At 42.7% G+C, this 22,154-nt stretch overlaps 1 long non-coding RNA gene across 1 annotated transcript; it reads left to right on the top strand.

Annotated features, from left to right (window-relative positions):
• Positions 1-7,412: 7,412 nt before the first annotated feature.
• LOC129705255 (uncharacterized) lies at positions 7,413-17,633 on the top strand. Its single transcript, XR_008724868.1, has 5 exons — positions 7,413-7,730; positions 9,159-9,440; positions 14,677-15,451; positions 16,088-16,174; positions 16,271-17,633. It is a non-coding gene; the product is annotated as an uncharacterized LOC129705255 (long non-coding RNA).
• The last annotated feature ends 4,521 nt before the right edge of the window (positions 17,634-22,154 follow it).

Raw genomic sequence — 22,154 nt, 5'->3', positions numbered from 1 at the left:
ATGATGGGAACAATTTAACGCCATCCCCATTTCTCCGTGTAACAGGATTAAAAAAAAAGATCGCTTTCGATTCGGGAAAAACGGTAGGAGTCAAAAGACCAAGAAATAAAACTGAAGATACACACAAAATGCTGTGCCAAGGCAAAACACCTACCGTTCAACTCTGGGCGGCCCCCTCTCTATCTCTCTCTCTCCCCCCGCTCCCCGTGTCCGGGCCGCCGGGCTCCGCTCGCTCCTCATCCGCCGGCACGGCTGGCCGCCTTGCACATGCGCACAACCACGGCCAGCACATCATCGGCCGCCCTGCGCATGCGCACTGCAACGGCAACTGGGCACTTCGCCGCTGGGCACTGGGCTGTTCGCCGCTGGGCACTTTCCCCCTCGCTTTGAATTGTGGGAGATTTGGCCGCCATGGCTGTCCGGTCGTTGGGGGCCTCACAAGTGGAACAGCTTAGGGCCTCTCTTCATCTAAATCCGGCACTGCTGAAGAAGGGTCTCGACCTGAAACGTCACCTTTACTTCTCCCCAGAGATGCTTCCTAGCCCACTGAGTTACTCCAGCATGTTGTGTCTACCTCAATCAATCAATCAATCAATCAATCAATCAATCAATCAATCAATCAATCAATCAATCAATCAATCAATCAATCAATCAATCCATCAATCAATCAATCAATCAACCAATCAATCAATCAATCAATCAATCAATCAATCAATCCATCAATCAATCAATCGTTCAATCAATCAATCAATCAATCAATCAATCAATCAATCAATCAATCAATCAATCAATCAATCAATCAATCGATCATTCGATCGATCGATCGATCAATCAATCAATCAATCAGTCAATCAATCAATCAGTCAATCAGTCAATCAGTCAATCAATCAATCAATCAATCAATCAATCAATCAATCAACCAACCAACCAATCAATCAATAAATCAATTAATTAATTAATCAATCAATCAATCAATCAATCAATCAATCAATCAATCAATCAATCAGTTTTATTCGTCACATTGCACATAAAGTGCAAGTGAAATGAATTTGTCAGCAGCGGTACAATAATAAAGAACACACAACCACAATAAAAATTTTACACAAACATCCAGCACAGCATTCATCACTGTGGTGGAAGGCACAGAAATTGGCCAGTCCTCCATTTTCCATTTCCCCCCGTGGTCGGGACCTCCACCTCCGCAGCCGTTGCTGCGGGTGTCCAGATGGTAAAGAACAAAGTAAAGTCAAGGTAAGTCCAGGATCGGCTCCTCCCCACCGGAGACCGCGGCTTCAGGATGGTGTAGGCCGCAGGCCGGCGGTCGAAGATTTAAAGTTCCCGCCGCGCCGCAGCAAGAAGCACCGCAAACTGCAGGGCCGGTGGTCGAAGCTCCCCTCCAGGGGTGATGGTAAGTCCATGCCGCGCCCGCGGTAGAAGTTGTCCGCGGGCCGGCCGATGGAGCTTCTTCTTCCCCCCGGGTCCCCAACTTTCGATGTAAACCATTATCTGCAGTACTTTTTGACACATTTTGCGCGCTCCACTGCGAAATCTCCTCAAGGTATGTCTCGTTTGAAGAAGTAAAACTGTCTGAAGAAAGGTCTCAACCTGAGGTGTCACCCTTCCCTTCTCCCCAGAGATGCTACTTGTCCCGCTGAGTTACGCCAGTTATTTGCATATATCTTCGGCAAAATTGAAGTGTTAGGAACAGGGAATATGTTATCTGAACACTGAAGGCTGCCCGCCATTCAGCAAGTCCTTAATCCACCCTTGCCTCCAATTCTCCTTCTATGCCATTTCCCCATAGCCTTCCATCCCCTGATCTTTCATTATCAAATATCGGTAATTCAATTAAATGCTTTCAATAATCTCCCCTCATAACTCCATAGGGAGTTCCGTGAAAAGCAATTCCGATGCGACTCGATTTTAAATAGCTGTCCTTATGTACATTCACTCATTCATTCATTCACTCACTCATTGATTCAATCATATATTCATTCATTCACCGAGTCACTCACTCACTCAATTCATTCCTTCATGCATTCACTCATTCACCCATTCATTCATTCATTCACTCACTCATTCGCTCACTCATCATTCAATCATTCAATCATTCATTCATTCATTCATGAAGTTGAGGGCCTAAACTATGTGTATCCACAACACAAGGTAAATTAAACATTTTCAGTAATGCCAGCTTGTTGTAGATAATAAGTCTTTAACATCTAATCTCGGAGCTGCCTGCGATAACTTACCGGGAAAAAGTGCTCCGATCGTAGGGCCTATGCATTAACATAGCGAATGAAGGGTAGGGTGAGTGGAAGGTTGTACATAGTGGCTGTACATAGTGCCGTCCGTAGCGGCGGTTTCAAGGCCCCGACCACGGGAGAAAAACGGAAGAATATTCATTGCACTTTATAGGCTGCCATTGCAGTGAGTAATGGTCAGAAATGGCTGATGTTTATGTAGAAATGAATTGGTGTATTTGAACAAACTTGAACTAATTTATCTATGGTAGTAACAGTGGTATTCCCATTAACAGTAAGAAGAGGTTGAAATGTTATGAATTGAAGTCGATGCAGACTTAATGACTATGAGATGTTTTTTTTGGCCTCATGCTTGACCCTCCACTTGAACTTATTAATGGACTTATCAAAACTTAGACTTGGAATCTGATGAAGAATATTCAGATGACGATCAGATGTAATGTAAACAAATACATTGTGGAAATAAATGATTATATAAAGTTTTATTTTAGTGTCGATCGTTTCACTGTTTATTTGTTCAAATTATTTAAACAATGAGTGAATTACTTATGATAATGGCGTGCTGGTGAATGACAGTGCAACTGCCCACCCATCCACACATACATACACACATCCACACACACATCCATCCGTACGCACACTTCCATGCATGCACACACACACACACACATACATGCACACATACATCCGCGCACACACACACACACACATACATACATGCACACATACATGCACACTTACATCCACACATCTACAGATACACGTTTGACAGGTATACACAGACACACACACAAACTACAGATACTCAAAGAATGCAACACTTTTAGGGTTATTTTAGGTTAAAGGTAATAGCCCTCATTTGCAAAGTAACCATCGGGGGGTCTCTATCATATATATATAGGCTCATTGTAGCTTAAAATGAATACTCATCGAGTAAACATTAGATCATTCGATTCTTGGTCAGGATGTGACATTTACATCAGAAATAAGACAGGTCTCTTACAGGTCTGCCACCCAGCCTGGCACTGCCCCAGTCCCACTATGGCCATTACCCCCACTCTCCCCACTATGGCAGTCAGTGGGACTTAGTAAAACGGGGAACCCAGAAGATCTGTCCTGACCCTTTAATTGGGCAGGTTCATGAACCCTTAAAACCCGGGACCTCTGCTGCAGTCTCATTACATTTCCTGTTAAAGCGACTGGAAGATGCCTTGCAGGACTGTCCCCCAGCCTGGAACTGCCCCAGTCCCACTATGGCCGTGACCCCACTCTGTACACTGGCAGTCAGTGGGGTTCAGTAAAGGGAGGAACCCACAAGAACTGCCCTCACCCATTAATTAGGCTGGTTCAGGAGCAGGACTTCTGCGACAGTGTCATTAAAAAAACACTTACAATTATATTAATCATATTATTTTCATATCATATAATTATACTTAATTATATATGATTACAGTCATATTTACAAGTCATATGTATATAGGTATAATAATCTAGTTTAATGGACTGCAACACGGAAATAAGCAGTCTGTGGTGTAATATGAGAATTGGCCACTAGATGGCGCTTGCTTTCCCGATTTCATTTTCAAATTAATTTAATTAATTAATGTGCAACTTTTGACACTGACGAGTTATGACTTCCTTCTCACTTATATTTCATCTAAATCTGTGGGAAATTTCTTGTAGTTCGGTGACTTGAGTCACGAAAACCGATTTCTAGACACATTTTTGATGCTCGGCCCACAGCCTAATTTCCATTGGTGACGAGCTGCCACATTGAGAAGTGTCTGTCTATTCCGATTCTCCGCTTTCGAATCATTAACCAAGTTACAATTCACTCGTCTCTGCTGATCCCTATTCCATGTGCTCTTTTCGCCGAGCCCCAATTTTGAAAAGCCTTCGGAAGATTGAAAGTCCGAGGAAACCCCCAAAGAAGCAGCAGCCACGTGCAGACGTGCCACGATGTGCACAACAAGGATTACAAGGCAGCACGTGTTTGCTATGTCATTTGATCTAACCTTCCCGTTTCGCGGCGATCCTATCCCTCTCTTTCTCTCGCTGCCCGAAACGCAAGGTTCACATTTGCTATTCAGAACTAACCAGGAATAATTACTGAATGTATAGAACCACGGAGGATAATATCCAATATATATTTCAAAATACTACAAATCTGTGAGTATTGAAGACCAGCTGATTGGAATTGATCAATGCTTGGGCTCATTTTCGAGGAGCATTTTCAAAACATCTCCGACCCCAGACGCATGTGGCAAAACATCAAGTCCATTACCGACTACAATAAAGTTAACACCCTCCCCCCCCAGACAACGTCTCCCTTCTTGACGAGCTAAACTACTTCTATGCTCGTTTTGATCGGGACAATATAACACCGGCCATCAAACCTGCCCCACCCCCGAATGGACAACCCCTCAGTCTCTCCACCTCTGCTGTACTGAGCAAAGTGAACGAGCACAAAGCTGCCGGCCCCATTGCATCCCGGGCGTGTGCTCAGGGCATGTGCTGGACAACTATCCCTGGTCTTCACTGACATTTTCAACCTGTCACTGGCCCAGGGTGTCGTCCCTACTTGCCTCAAGACCTCAACCATTGTGCCAATGCCCAAACAGTCAGCTTCAGGGAGTCTCAATGACTTTTGCCCAGTGGCACTCACCCCCGTCATCGTGAAGTGCTTTGAGCAACTGATCTTGGCTCACCTCAAATTCAGTCTCCCTCCCACACTGGACCCCCATCAGTTTGCCTACCGGCCCAACAGGTCTACAGAGGTTTAATGACAATAGTTTAATGACAATTAAATATACTCTTGACTCTTGACTCTCTCTTGACTCTTGACGCCACATCTGCGGCCCTACACTCTGCCCTGACCCACCTGGACAATAACAACTCCTACATCAGGTTGTTGTTCATCGACTTCAGCTCCGCATTTAATACTGTCATCCGCGCCAGTTTGATCACCAAACTCAGCGGATTTGGCATCACCACCTCCCTCTGCAATTGGACACTGGATTTCCTCAGCAACAGATCCCAGTCTGTTAGGATCAACAACCTCACCTCCTCCACTCTGACACTGAACACTGGCGTACCACAGGGCTGTGTGCTCAGCCCTCTACTCGACTCCTTCTTCACCCATGACTGTGTCCCTATGTATGGCTCCAACGCCATCATAAAATTCGCCGATGACACCACGGTGGTAGGACTGATCAGAGACAATAACGAATCAGCCTACAGGGAGGGGGTCCAGAACCTGGCAGCCTGGTGTACCAATAATAACCTCTTCCTCAACTCAAAGAAGACAAAGGAAATCATCGTAGACTTCAGGAAGACCAGAGGTGGCAGACATACCCCCATCCACATAAACGGGACTGAGGTGGAGCGCGTCTCCAACTACAAATTCCTCGGGGTACATATCTCAGAGGATCTGTCCTGGTTCCTCAATACCACCAAACTGAAGCAGTAGCGCCTTTACCTTCTGAGGAGGCTTAAGAAAGTTCAACTGTCCCCCCCAGATCCTGTCCAACTTCTACCGCTGTACCGTTGAAAGCATCCTGACCACCTGCTTCACGGTATAGTACAGCAGCTGCACAACAGCTGACAGGAAGGCACTGCGACGGGTGGTGAAAACCACTCAGCACATCATCGATGCCCCGCTCCCTGCCATGGATGCCCTCCCCCGCAAACGGTGTCTGAGACGGGCGGGAAAATCATTAAGTAAGGACCGCGGTCACCCTAACCGCGGTACAGGAGCCTCAGGTCTCGCACAAGCAGGCTGAGGAACAGCTTTTTCCAAAATACCATCACCCTGCTGAACTCACAGACCCGACGCTAGCTATCTTTATACTATTTTATCTGGTTATATTTATTGCCTATGTACTAGCTTAATTCATCCACATTGCACATATTGTTTTAACCAGTATTTTTACTACCTTGCACTCTGATTAGATGCTAAACTGCATTTCGTTGTACTTGTACTCGTATTTGTGCAATGACAATAAAGTTGAATCAAATCAAATCAAATCATAAACCTCTTCAATGGTGGTAACTGGTCAAGATGCCGCCTCACATTGCCGGAGATCCTCGTTTGATCCTAACCTAGTTCGGTGCTGTCTGTGTGGAATTTGCAAGTTCTCCTTTATAACTATATGGGTTTTCTACGTGTGCTCTGATTTCTTCCTACATCCCAAAGAATTGCTGCTTTGTTGGCTGCTGTAAATTGCCCTTAACATGCAGGTAGTGGGTGAGAAAGTGGGATAACATGGAACTGGTGTCAAGAGGTGATCGATGGTTGTCGTGGATTCGATGCTCCGATGGGACTGTTTCTATATTCTCTAAATTCTAAACTCTTTAGTAACATTTAGGTTTTGAAAGTATTTATTTTTGTCCATCCTCTGCGCCCGTCCTTTATTCACCGGCATATCCATAAACGTCTTTTTACCCCATGGCAGAGATAATGTACAGTATATGATTATTTGTTCTACGCGTTGGTTTTTCTCTCCCATTCTAACTGCTGCAGTATCTGTAAAACGCTTAGATTTGGCTGGCGAGGCATTTCCCTTCGACACTTTTTACCAATTCTATGTATGTATTTCACGTTGCGTTGCCTTGATATTCTTCTTTCGATTGGCCATATCATTTAAACCATCTGTAAAGGTTAACCGGGTTTGTGACATAAGCGAAGCTGCATCAAATCAAAACTTTCCATGATGCACAAAAATGCGCCATATTCTCTAGATAATATCTGCAACGTCTGTGTTCTCCATGACACTAAGTGTGCTTTCCAGCGCTATGACGTCAAAGTGAAACGGAACCATTGGGGCCACGCGGTATTGCTGCAAGACGCTCGCCAACAAGCTTCACTGCTTGACTCGCTCTCAGAGAGGAAACATCGTTTTCATCATCTTGGTTCAGAATGTTTATGTTTGCTGTGCTGCTGTGTCTCTCGATCCTTCATATGAGTTACACAGGTTAACATATTTCCCTCTATTAAAGGAAAATAACAGGGAAAAGGTCAATCCGCGAAAAGTATAAGATGTGCAACTTACTTTTGGGTCGAGCTATTTCAGCTATTTGCATTTTTATCAATCCGTTCATTGTCATTTCACATGTTTAACGTTTGTTTTTTAATTTTGACAGTTACTGAAGAGGCCTCCTCGTTCAGGGTGCGTCAGATTCCTGATGAGGTAACGAAAGTGAAAGGTGAAAATGTATCCCTATACTGTACTTTCCCGAACTTCGGTCAGAATGCACTGGTGGATGTATACTGGAAGAGAGACGGTCAAGAAGGGACGTTGAATCCCACCGCAAACAGGAGGATGACAATGCACAATGTCCTGAAGGGATCTGCCGAATTACATCTGTTGAACGCGACCTTCCGTGACTCCGGGATCTATTATTGCAGTGTGAGAGGCGGGAATGGAAAGATTTCCAAAAGCAATGGCACGAGGATTATTGTACACGGTGAGTCTTACTTGATGTTTCGAATCACAATACTGTCACACCGTAATAGGCCCTTATCATTCTCTATACCTTATCCCCAATGCATCCGTCCAAATGTCTGGTAAAAGTTGTAGCTGCCTCAGCGACCTCATCTGGCACCTCAGTCCATATACACACCAGCATCTGCATGAAAAGGATGCCCCTTAGGTTCTTGGTAAGTGTTCCCCTCTCGCCTTCCCCGGAATTTAGTCCGCAAAATACAATATTCCACCATCACCCTTTGCTTCCTTACATGAAGCCATTTCTCTATCCAATGGCGAGCTCTCCCTGGACCACATGGGATCTAATGTTCCAGAGCAACGTACAAGTGCGCAACCTTGTCAAAGTCATTTCTGGTCCGCGCAGACAACGTCCACTACTTTGACCAAATTCGTTTATCCTAATAAAATTTATCACACTACTTTTAAAAGTTCATCTTAAACATTTTCAAACATGATCGGATCTTCCCACAGATTCCCAGTATTGTTTATTGTTGCTCCTATATCTACCCTTTTCACTCTAAACTTTATTTATTCTCCGGGTAACATTAGATACAACTCCATATGTCAAACGTATACATTATTCTGCGCGTTGCCTCTCACAAGACTTTCACGCATACATAAAGCTGCTTCTCCCGTTCAGCGTGTTTTGCATATAATACAAAAATAACTCCCTTTACGAGTTAATTAACGCAATTTTCTGTTTGATTGTACCACTTTGAACTCTGCCTTGTCTGGTGTAGCACCATTGCGTTCCCAGCAGATACCCGACCCCGTCCTGTCACCAACTAGAGAGAGGTCAAGTCCTACCATCTACCTTACTGGAGATTCTCAAACTATCTTTTTCATCGGACTTCACTCGACTTTATCTTGAACTAAACGTTATCCTGTAATCCTGAATCTGTACAATGCGGCCGGCTTAATTGTAATCATGTTTAGTATTTTCGCTCATTGAATAACAAACAACAAAAAGCATTTCACTGTGGCTCGGTACACGTGATAATAAACTAAAACTGTTTAGCATTAAAAAAGAAGAGAATCGCCCATGACAAGGAAATCCCAGAGGCAAGGTAGCTTTATTAGAGAGAGATGACCGAATGCTCTGTGCTCTATTTCAGAGACTTGGCTCACCCCTCGTCCCCAGACTTCTACATTCCTCGCATGGACAGAATGGAGGCATTGGGGAAAGTGATAGGTGTTGACATCTGCCTCAACTAGCCCTCAGATATAGTGCTCCTGTCCAACTGCGTTATAACGCCGGTTTACTGTACTATATATTTCCAACAAAATAATTAAAATACTTTGCTATTAAAGGAACGCCCAAGAGGTATGGTATTACACATTTCGAAAGCGATTATATTGTCTTATAAAGATATAGGGGTACTTACTCCTTTGTCTTAAATCGTTTCAGTGTCACCGACGCCTTTGAAGATAAAACAGATGAACGCTCCTTCCCTGGCCCTAAACTGTACGACTGCTCCGTTTTTCCCGGCGGACTGTGAACTCACCTGGTATAAAGATGGCCAAGAAATAACTTCTGGAATAAATACCACTAAAATACGGAACGAAGAGGGATTATACGTTGCTTCCAGCTTCCTGCATGTAGTGGATCGCCGATCGGTTTATAGTTGCCACGTGTTTCACGTCACCCTCCTGGTTCCGACCGTTGAAACTCACAGTTTTCCTGGAATGGGTATGAGGTTTATACCTTCAATAACGTCCTGAGATATATCACTGTTTTATGTCAAGACATTTCATGAATTCCCACCCAAAACTTACGCTAGACCGTTTTTAAGTATTTGGATGGAGATTGCGGGCATGTCTTTGTTGTAATGGAAAGGTATGACAGTCTACGAAACTAGATACGGGTTAGTAAGAGATATCGCGCAAAGATGACAGTTGTGTTTGCATGTTTGTGTAATAGCGGACGTTGGAACTCGCTGTTTATCTCCGATCATATAGAGCTCTACAGCATGGAAGCAAGGCCCTTCGGCCCGCCCCGTCCACGTCAAGCAAGTTGGCATTCTGGCCTAGACCCATCTCTCCGCATTTGACCATTTCCCTTCTAAATCTTTCCTATCCAAATATCTATCCAAAATTCCTTTGAAAATCACAATTGTGTACGCTTCTGTAGCTTCCTCGGAAAGAAATTGCCCCTTGGACCCCTCGTAACCTCGTAAAACGACTGTAAGCATTCACTTTCTCTACGCCCATCATAATTTTATATACTTGAATTAGGTAAACCTCCCATGCCTCATGGGAAGAGCTCACAACCTGCTCAGCATCACCGGATAACTCCATCCACGAATTCCAGGTAATACCTAGGTGAATCCTTACTGCACCTTTTCCAACATAATGACAATCCAAGGATGATCAGGACTGCACACAGAACACCAACAAGTCGTCTCAGCAAATACTTGTAAAGCTGTTTCCCTGCATAATAAGGACATTGCTTAAATGTAAAATAATGTGTAGTCTTATCGCTGTAACGTTGGAGAGAGATGGTAATCCAACATGGAAACAAGTTCCACGGGACCAAACCAATGAACCGGAGGGCAGAGACCAAGGGAAATTTAGTAACATACGTGGCCATTAACTCAGATATTTTTTTTAATCATCGTTGCTGATCTGTGATGGGATTCAAATAGAAGAGGAAAATGAAAATAAAGGAGAAATAAGAAAATATGCGAACACAATACGGATAAACGATAATTCCAGCTGATGGTTTCTATGTTTAGTTAATTTTATGCGCCCAGCATCTGGAATTTATTCCATTATTTTCATTCATAGAAACTGCCAGTTTTCATCCAATTTTCTGAAATTGGTGAATTCATTGCTCAGGTCTAAGGTTGCTTGCAGTTAGAAGAGATTCCATAACACATTCTTGTGACTTCGTTGAGGTAGGACGAGAAGTAAAGGAAACAAATTGAAAATGTAAGATGGATTACGATTTTAGGTACAATTGGAAATTGAGTTAACATCTTCATATTGACAGTGTTAGTTTTAGAGATACCGCGTGGAAACGGAGCCTTCAGCACACCAAGTCCGCGCTGATCATCGATCACCAGTATATAGTTCTCTGTTAGAACACTGTTTCATCCACTCCCTGGACACTGGCGACAACTTACAGAAGCCAATTAGTCTACACACTTGCACATCCATTCTATGTGGGATGTGCGAGGAGACCATATCACCCGAAGAACACCAACGCAGTCACATTGAGAACGTACACCTTCCACACTGACAGCATTCATGGTTCGGATCAAACCTGTGTCTCTCGCGCTGTGATGCAGCAGCTCTATAGCTGCGCCGCTGTGCTTCCGCAGCTCCCGTTTGCATTTGGTGTTTCCCAACTAAAAAAGACCTCACCAAATATACTGGAGCAATTGAAATCTGAAAAGGTGAACTCTGGCGGGAGTACGCAGATCACTGGATGGTGTTAATGGAAGTTTTGAAAGGACAAACATTATAATATCTATCGCTCAATGCGAAGGTACGGTGAGAAGGCAAGTAGGTGTTCGCGGATACAGGATAGTGAAGATGGTTTGTGGTGAAATAATGCCTTTGCGAGAAAGAAAGTGGAGGGAGAACAGCAGTCAGGCGGTCCGATGGTCGCTTAATGATTCATTGAAGTTAGAGGGTAGTAGCATGGAAGAAGTTTACAAGAATAGACCCGGGAATGAGTAGGTTAAATTATGATGAGCGTTTGTCGGCACTATTCGCTGGAGTTTAGAAGATGAGACGGGACCTCATTGAAACATACAGAATAGTGAAAGGCTTGGATAGAGTGCATGAGGAGAGGATGTTTCCATTAGCGGGCGAGTCTAGGACCAGAGGTAATAGCCTCAGAATTAAATAATTAAAAGAAGGCCGTGGAGGCCGTCAGTGGATATTTTTTTAGGCAGAGATAGATTAGTACAGGTGTCAGAGGTTATGGGGAGAAGGTGGGACCGTGGGGTTAGGAGAGAGAGAAAGATCAGCCACGATAGAATGGCGGATGGCCGAATGTCCCAATTCTACCTCTCCTGCCGTCTAGATTGCTGCCGCATAAATCCACACGTCTTTGAGATGTGGGAGAAACCTGGAGCACCATGAGGAAACCCAAATGATTACAGGGAGAGAGTGCAAACTCCACATAGACAGGGCCCAACGCCCAAGTTAAAATTGAACCTGTATCTCTGGTGCTGTGAAACAGCAGCTCTACTAGATGTGTCGCTGTTGAGCACAAGGTGGTGATTACCCTTCTCAGGGAACCCAAGGCCTGTTAAATCATCCTACGGAATGTTTCTGTGCCTCGCACTTGCTAAATGACCATTGTTTATTGGTCTGAGAGTTGCAGGTTACCAATTGAAATAACGGGATTTTTTTCGAACGCATTACTAATTGTGCAGCACTTAAAATTACTTAAGATGATTTACAGATTAACGGTGAATCTGTGGAATAATTTGCTACAGAAGGCTTTGCAGGCCGTCAGTGGATATTTTATAGGCAGAGATAGATAGATTCTTGATTAGTACAGGTGTCCGACGGTATGGGGAGAATGCAGGAAAATGGGGTAAGGAGGAAGAGATAGATCAGATATGATTGAATTGTGGAGTAGACGATGGACCGAAAGGCTTAATTCTACTCCTATTCCTTGTGACCGTATGAGCTTATGGACAAGGAGAAAGCTCGTCTTGTTCCAGGTGGGTGTTGGGACTAGATATCAGAGCAGCAGACTGATACATTGAGCATGCATGGTTGTGGACCAAACAATGATGGAGGCAAACACGTTGAGGTAAAGGGTGCTTATAGAAACAGCCATTCAAGGTTTCAAGGTCAGTTTATTGTCACATGTACCAATTAAGGTCCAGTGAAGTTTGCGATTACAGAACGTGCGATTATCAGAAAATGTCAAACAATGTCTCAGAAAATACATATAGGTAATGGAGCCCGTTCACCTGGCTGAGCCGGAGGAAATGCGCTGGAGATAACGGTGCCAGTACGAGAGCTTGTAATGTGAATTAACGCAATGGCACAACCTCCTTGCTTACATGTTAGTTCTTTCTTGATAAATAATAAGATTTCCATTAGCTATGTACCTGCTTTAACTTTAGTCACCATTATGAAATTCTCTCGACAGGTACCCCCCCATTGTATATTTTGTTCTTTTGTTTGATAAACCCAATCGTTTAATCTTGGTTGTCTCTTCATCGTTTGAGTTTTCATAAGGTACAAATGTTAAATATAAATTTTCCACTTCCCCACTATTATGAATAATAAGCTCAATCGCAGCGACGGAGACTGTATACTTTTCTCCAGCCCCAAACCCAACGGTTCTAGTGTACATATTTTGTGTAGTTAGAGGAAGAAAACAAGTGCTTGGGATCAGCTACCCCAATTGTACAAAACCTACTGTCGCCCCATTTCATTCCCTGCACAGTTCCACCAACTACCCACAAAATGACCATCACCTTAATGACAAGCAAGGATAGTCACAAAAATACTGGCGTAGCTCAACGGGACAGGCAGCGTCTTTGGAGAGAAAGAATGGGTGACGTTTCGGGTTGAGACCCTTCTTCAAACTTAATGACTACGTATAATGGCAAATTAACCAACAATCCTGCAAGTGGTTGAGATTTGGGAAGATGTTAGAGTACCCTACGGAAGTAACGTGATCACCGTAGCAATATCAAAACCCCGGAGAACACTGGAGGCCAGATTTGATCCAGGGTCTCTGCAGATGTGAAACAGCAGAGTTAATAACTGCGAAGATGTGCCAGGAATGGATCCAGAGTGTCACTTTCTCGGGGTTGTATAACGTGACTTGCGTCTATATTGTTCAAACGATTTTGAAAGCTGGGATAGTGCACGTGCAACACATCAATGGTGAATCAATGATTGGTCCGCCAAACCCTCTCAGAAATATATCACAACTCAGAATAATTCTGATCTTGTGTTGATAAATGAACCCTATCGACTGCAGTTATCTTTCCAAAATGTCAACAGTCGGTCGATATTTCAATTAAACAGCATTTACGATATTAATGATCCCAACACAGAAGACATAGTCCCGAAACCCAGTAGAATAATCTATTTTACCGAATACTAAGTACATTACAGATCGTGCACGAGAAATCGTGTTTTTATTATGCGCAGTGGAATTCATTTTTGATGTTTTCATTCCAGGTAATTCGTTTCCTTAATGTTTATATTTTGATTGCCGGAGAGTTGGGGGCTTCCTCCCTGTCACCAGTAACACGGCGAAACGGGGCGAGGGGGTGACAAGCGCATTCGTACAATGTCAAAATAGTATGTAGACATAAAGTGTGAAGGAGAAACAAAGGGAAATGTTTGAGATACTCAACAATCGGACAGTATGAAGAGTAAAACGAAGCTTAATCTTTATAGGCTACTGATTGACATTTTTTAATTTTAGAATCCGTATTAAGGATGCATTTTGTTTGGAATTTTGACGAGATGCCACACGTGAGGCCGCTGAATAAAATAGAAGCGCAAGGCATTAAAGGCAAGGGAGTAGCACGGATTGGAGATTGGCTGACTGGCAGAAGGCAAATTGTGCCAATAAAGGGCCATTTTGTGGTTTGTTGCGGTTGACTAGTGGTGTTCTGCAGGGGTCGGTGTTGTGTCTGCTACATTTTACATTATATGTAAATCAGGATGATGAAATTGATGGCTCTTTCGCCAATTTTTCAGATGACATTAAGATGGGTACAGGGGCAGATAGTGCTGAGGAAGCAGGGAGTTTGCTGAAGGACCTGGACAGCTCGGGAGAGGGGGTAAATAAGTGGCAGATGGAATTCAGCGTAATAAAGTGAAAATGTGGAACCCATTCTGTAATCCCTGGTTCGTGTACTCTGATTATTTAAGATAATTGATTAAGATAACCTCTGAAAAGTTATAATATTCAGCTTTTATTTTCCCTTTAGGAACACGCGTTAAACTCGTCTACTTTCTGGCGGGTGGATTTGCCATATGCGTGCTAATTATTCCAGCGCTGGTGTGTTATGTCAGGCGGTACAAATTACACAGTACTGAAGGTAAGAATTGATTTGATCCTTGTACGAAATTAGCGACACAGTGCTGGAATAACTCTGCGGTTTGGCAACATCTGAATAGACAATGGATAGGGGACTTTTGGGGTTGAGCCGGAACTTCGACTATCGATGTCCCCCGTAGATGCTGCCTAACCCACTGAATTACTTCCGAAAATAGCAATGTTCAGTTGAAGGTGGAACGAGGAGTGCTGAAATAACGATTTAGACCACCTGGCCTTTTTCCGGCCCGCAGCATTCTGTGGCAAACATCATTTTAACCGGTTTAAGCCGTTGGTTGCAAAATCATTGTTTTCGTTTGTTCTAAAAGAAGGCGTTTTTAAACACTAGGTGAAATGCTGCAAAGGTCGGGTTGTTTAAATAGGGGGCAGTTATCACAGGAAAGCGGAAGCAAACAATAGGTTTTCAACTTTTCCGTGTGCTTTTCCTTAGCATTAGGACTAACGAGGAGAGGATTTGTTTAAATAACAAGATAGCATGATCGCAATGGTCAATTTCTGCAGCCGAACGAATCTGGTCACAACTCGATTATTAACTGACTATCGGCAGGCAGGTTGTGATACGTTGATGATTAAATTTGGTCTTTTTATTATGTTCTCTACTAGCACCTGAAAATATTGAAGCCAGAACCCACCATTTCGAAAAACAGGTAATTGTTTTGATGGTTTAACAGGATATTGATGGGACAACAGGATGGATTCACTTTTCGAGAAACTCTCTATGTGCACCGTTTGCGCTTTTCCTTATCCTCCCATATTCTTATGATATAGTCCATGATCGTCAGCGACGTGTACTTGCGTATCCTTCGAGTTATCCTAAATAGTTTATGTCTAATCCGTCTGTGTCGCGCGGATTATTTACTTAGTGAAGCATCACAACCGAGGCACATCCTGTTCCAATTCAAAATTCACACGTCATATTTTTTGCGGAGTAGCTCGTTCTGATATATGACGGAAAATCTGCTAACATGTCTGAGCCCAGAAATCGCGTCAACTCTATATTTTCCTCGAAGTCATCGTCCAACACACTTTCGGTCAGTGTTTTGCCCCATGCGTTTCACGATTTGGCTAATAGTTCACTAATTATTCAGGAAACTCAAACCAATTAGATACGAGTTGCTTCCGTTTACTTTTTTAGTAATCTCATCATAGGGAAGTAACCATATATAGCAATGGAATGACTGGTCGTGCGGACCCAGCTTCCACCCGCTTGTTTTGTGTTTGCTCGTCTTCGCAGTTGTTTGTAAATGCGGAGTTTATTCCCTTTCAAATAAATGTTCCCTCAGTATCCTTCGTATGCAGATATGAACTTCAGCGGACAGAAGAAAACTACGAAAAACAAACGCCACGAAGAACGAACAACCTATGGCCAGGTATTGTAAAAGCGGAAGTGTACTGCAAGGAAAATCCGTGTACGTCGCCCATATGGGCGAATCAGCAGCTCATGATCTCTGATTATTTTTCGACAGGTCAAAGAAGTGTCAGAACATAAACTGACCTATGCAACTCTGGATCTCGCCGCTTCTCTGAAACATTCAAGAACGGCGAAGAACAATGAAACAGAGTATGCAGGAATCAGGATTTTTCAATAGCTGTGAAACCAGCTAGCGTCCATTCACTCTGAAGCGAACGATATTTCAATTACATAAGCCTGATTAACATTGTGTCGCAGATCGTACAGACAATCATTTACAAGACAATGCGCAGTGAGCAGGGGATTTTAATGAGAGATTATCTACTTTGATGAATGTTACCCTTAATAAGGGCTGTTCGGCACAATAAATGCCTTTGCCCGCAAATCCTAGCTAACCGCATAAGATCATCGCTCTACTTTTTTCCTATCTAAGTGCCTGGGGAAATGCAAGTGAAAGGCTGTATTTTTGTCAGCTCGTCCATGGTAGTAACCACATTCTGTGTACATAATTATCCCACGCTTTTCTACTCATCTCATTTTAAGCATACCCTCGCCAGTTAAACATATCTCCACAATATTAAGATAAAGACCCTGAACATCTATCCTGTCTGTACTCCTCATAGTTTAAGAAAACTGAACATATGCATCGTATGAAGCATTTTATCGGGATGTATCACAGGTGACGTGGGAATAGCTCCATCCTAGACCGCAAGAAATAGCAGAGAATTGTGGACCAGCCCAGACCGTCACGCAAACCATCTCCCTGCCATTAACTCCATCTACACTGCGCGCTGCCTCGCAAAGCCATCGGTATAATCAAGGTAGGGTCTCAACCCGAACACTCCAACTTCTCCCCTCACCCACTAGGCAAGAGGGACAGAGTATGAAAACGCATACGTCCAGATCCAGTGACAGTTTCTTCCCAGCTGTGGTCGTGTCATTTGGATGGGAACATACAGGGCAAGATTAGCAAGTTTGTTGATGATACAAAAGTGAGTGGTTTTGCAGATAGTAAAGACTGTTGTGAAAGATAGCAGCAGGATCTGGATCGATTAGCCAGGTGGGCTGAGGAATGGTTGATGGAATGGAATACAGGGAAATGTGAGGTGTTACATTTTAGAACACTTATGGGGTGAAATTTGAAAGAATTGTCATGTATACCTCAAGCGTATGAGGCTGAATGGCGACCTGCTACACGCGTGTCAAATTATTGAGGTAATAGACAGTTACGATAGTCAGAATAGATTTCTAATTCAAGCCATATAAGAATCAAGAAGGCAGAAATAATATGCAACACTGACATTCAAGAAGTAAAACGGGTTTATTGATTCACAGAGATTAACAGCAAAAATAATTACTACGATATATTGGTATGATATAGATTTAGCACGGAAATGTTCACTCACAATAAAAAGATGACGTCCATGTTGCGGACAATTCAATTGACGAGGAAACACCGACTGTATCGACTGTACATGTCCCACTCGTACTAAAAAAGCCGTATGCACCCGGCTTCTACTCGTGCCGATTAGCGGTCTAACCTGAAGAGTCTATTTTTAATTCTTGCAACATTTACTGTTCGATAAGATATGACCCCTGAGTACAAAAACATCTCCACGTCAGTTTACATACAGATCCTTACGTTAGTTAATGGACAATTTGCATGATCTGAAAGATGAATACTATTGGAAAATTCATAACTGGGGCTGTCACTGGGCCGGTTGGGTACAAAAGAGCAATTTTTTAGTCAGTAAGAGCTTGAAACAATCCATATTGTTTGCAGAATATTCGACTAAATTGGCGTGTTTTCAATCAGGAAAGCATGGATCCATAAATAAACTGAACAAAACCCAACAAATACAGAACTTCCAGCGATAATGTTCCAAATGCACTGGAAAATATGGCGGCCTTGACACTACTCAACATTCCTGCGAATTTTGCAGTGTAAGGCAGATTACGATTTTACACTTTGGTTGATGTTTCCTGTATTGATATTCATTTCTTCAGCCATGCGTTCAGGTCGGCCATGTATTGTCTGTAAAATAGTGTTTCATAACATAGTCGTCAATTCATTTCAGCTTTTGCTTTGACAGCTGTCCCTCAGTAACTACGCCACCAAAATAAATGCAACGTTTTAATTGATAGGCATATTCGTCCAATGGAATACAAGATATAAGACAGCCACATGGTCTTTGCCACTGATCATTTGCAACTGAATTGTGCGTTTACTTTCACCTATGATATAATTTGTCATGTTTAATAGAAGTGTTTCAGTCGACAATCTGCGCATTTCAAGAATTCGCTGAATTGAAAATAAATCTCCTATCTCATCGCTCGAACAATGTATTGGTAAATTATCCTTGATCAGCTTGTTTTCATATTGTTTAATTCCTTTCTTCTTATAATTATTTCAACATTTCGTGACTAAGAAATTATGAGGTTTTAGCTTTTAGCCGTCTACTACTGTATAAATTATCTTCTTGGTGCTTCATGTCGAGAATAATTGAGAGAAAACATGCTATTTGGCCGATCTTATCCATGCTGGTCATCAACCAGCTCTATGTACTTCACCGTCCCCAGCATCCTCACCATTTAAAGCATCAACATGAGGCATTTCCTCAAGATGGTGGCATCTATCGTCTAGGCTCCCAACCATCAGGTACATGCCGTCTCACGCCTCTACCATCCTGCAGGAAGCGCAGAGGCCTAAAACCCCACGCCGCCAGGTTCAGGACCAGGCACTTTCCTACAACCATAAGGTTTTTGAAGTAGCCTGCTCAATCCCAATTCTACCTCACCAATAAAACACGATGGCACAACTGTGAGCTTGTTTTTGTAAGGGTGTTTTGCAATCATTTTTTGTTTTCTGCCATATTGCTTATTTTTTCTACTGCCCAGCAGAAGTTACTTATAACTTAAGTATAATTATGTATGTCATGTTGTAGTATGCCTCCTGATTCTTGGTGCCGGTGATGCTGCTGCGAGCAAGGTTGTCATTGTACTTGTACCTGGCTATCCCTGTGCAAATGATAATAAACGCAAATTCAGTCCATATGACACCATGAAATCTTTCCTCCATTTCAAAGCAGAAGTTAAGTATATGAAAAAAGACCAATTCCATTTGTCTGGATGAGTTCCAGTAACTCCACGGAAACGACATAATTCCGGAAAAAGCAGACCATCTCAGCAACACCAGTCCATCGCCCTACACACATTTCTTCCAATGCTGGAAGGGCAGGATGGAAATACTTGGCAGGTTTCTGTCAAGATCACACACCACCCTGACATAGGGATTTTATCATTAGTCCTTCACCATCATTGGGTCTACTTTTCTGGACTGCCTCCCAATAACAGTCTAGCAAGTAGATTGTAGAAGTTCAAGGATGCGGCTATTACGATCTCCTCAATCACCGTTAGGAATGATCAATAAATATTGGCTTGGCCAAGACAACGAAATCCATCCAAAATAATCGAAGCAAAGACAGAGCGAAAGAGCCAATGTTGGCGGTTATATCTACATGTTCTTGATTTCATTCTACTGGTTGTAGCTGGGGAGGGGGGGGGGGGGGGGGTTAGATGAGGGAATTAAAAGTAACAATATTTACATGAGGGAATTAAAAGTAACATTAGCAAATTTGCAGATGACACAAGTCTGGGTTGCAGTGCAAACTGTGAAGAGGATGCTATGAGGATTCAGGGTGACGGACAGGTTGGGCGAGTGGGCAGATGCATGGCAAATGCAAATATAATGTGGATAAATGCAAGGTTATCCACTGGTGGAAAGAACAGGAAGGCAGATTATTATCTGAATTATGTCAGGTTAGGAAATGGGGAGTACAACGAGACCTAGGTGGCCTTGTACATCAGTCACTGAAAGTAAGCATGCAGGTACAGCAGGCAGTGAAGAAAGCTAATGGCATGTTGGCCTTCATAACGATAGGAGTTGAGTATATGAGCAAAGAGGTCCTTCTGCAGTTGTACAGGGCCCTGATGAGACCACAACTGGAGTATTGTGTGCAGTTTTGGTCCCCTAATTTGAGGAAGGACATTATTGCTATCGAGGGAGTGCAGCTTAGGTTCACGAGGTTAATTCACAGGATGGCACGACTGGAGCGACTGAGCTTGTATTCACTGGAATTTAGAAACATATAAAATTATTAATGGATTTGACACGCTAGATGCAAGAAACATGTTCCCGATGTTGGGGGAGTCCAGTCCTTAAAGGGACCACAGTTTAAGAATAAGGGGTAAGCCATCTAGGACTGAGATGAGGAAAAACTTTTTCACCCAGAGGGCTGCAAATTTGTGGAATTGGAGGCAGTAGAGGGCGATTAATTGGATGCATTCAAAAGAGAGTGAGATAGAGCTCTTTGGATGATCAGCCATGATCACATTGAATGGCGGTGCTGGCTTGGGGGACCGAATGGCCTACTCCTGCACCTATTGTCTATGCATCTATTCATCTATGTAACGACAGTCACCTTGCATAGATAATTGGTTAACATGCATTCTTCTTTGATTCGTGAGTTATTCCATTAATTGGCTCTTGTTACACTTACCTGGGCATACACCGTGCTTTCTTCAACGTATCTGCATTTAGTAGATGGTTTTAGACCAGCGATGTTTAGAGTAGTATACGTTAACTTTGGATCACATTCGGATTGCATTGTCTGAAAGTTATCACAATTTGTTACAATTATTACATCAATCAACATATTTCTAAAAATACACCACCGCTGCCAGTAATGAACATTGTAAATTGTAGCAAAATACCAATGCCTTTATTAATATGAAAAATGTTATTATATTAATATTATATTTTCTTCTGCGAAAGAACAAATTGATTCATTTATTGCTGCTCTGGGTTGTCCAGTGATCATTGGCTAAACATAAGACTATGCATTAGCATCAATCCAAACAAAATATACTGCTAAGTAGAGTGATTTAATTTTTTTTTTATGTTCTTGCATGGAAATAGTTGCTGAAGGCCTCATCTGCATCATTTCCCAATGTTGATCGAATTGAAAGTAAATGTTCTCTCTTGTGTCTTCAAATTCAACTAGCTAGGGTTTATTTGAACGGGGGCGCCTTCTCTTACTGGTCCCCGTTTTGTGCATTTAAGTGTTATATTTTATTTATTTGGCCACAGACTAGTTTGCCAGCCTTCTGTCTGCACTTAATTAAAAGCTCACTTGGGATGTTTCCCTTTCATTAAGCTTCTCTGCTGTGTCATCGAAAAATACAAGTCAGAGAAAAATATTTTCTATTTACCATTTTCTGATGGTTCTCAAAGTTATCAATTCAAACATTTTCCAATACCGAATATCCTTACTTGTTTATTTGCCATTGAGAGCATCAAACTATTGTGCATGGTAGCCAGGCCACAATTGGAAACTTATTTTATTCTTACTGTCATGGAGTGGCCCATGGAAACACTAATTTCCATTCTAAATTTGACTTTACTTAGTATTGCACCACTGTCTACTTAGCCATCAGAACTGATTTTCCTGCCCACTTTAATTTAACATGAAACTCAATGAACAAAATTAAACTGCCCTTCCATCTTGACCCCACTGCTTAAAAATCACATCTTTAAACCTTCAAGTACAGACCCCGCATTCAAAACTTGGCATGGTAACGGTATCAGTAGTATCAAAAACCTATACAAGGATGGCATTTTTTCGTCCTTTGCGGAGCTCTCATCCAACTACAGCCTCCCAAACTCCCACCTTTTTCGTTTTTTTTTTTTCCAGATTAGGGATTTTGGGAAGAAGACATTCCCCCATTTCCCAAATCGCCCCACTGAAACGCTGACCGATACCATCCTAGCGCTAGACCCCAACCGGAAGAAATGCATCTCTGTTTTGTATAACTTGTTAGGGTTGGTTATATTGAAACCTCATACCTCATTAAAAGTTGTGTGGGAGGGTGAGCTGAAT

Source organism: Leucoraja erinacea, chromosome 17, assembly GCF_028641065.1.
Source record: "Leucoraja erinacea ecotype New England chromosome 17, Leri_hhj_1, whole genome shotgun sequence".
Lineage (NCBI taxonomy): Eukaryota > Metazoa > Chordata > Chondrichthyes > Rajiformes > Rajidae > Leucoraja > Leucoraja erinaceus.
Note: the sequence above shows the minus strand (reverse complement) of the source record. Positions and strands in the feature narration are given on the sequence as shown.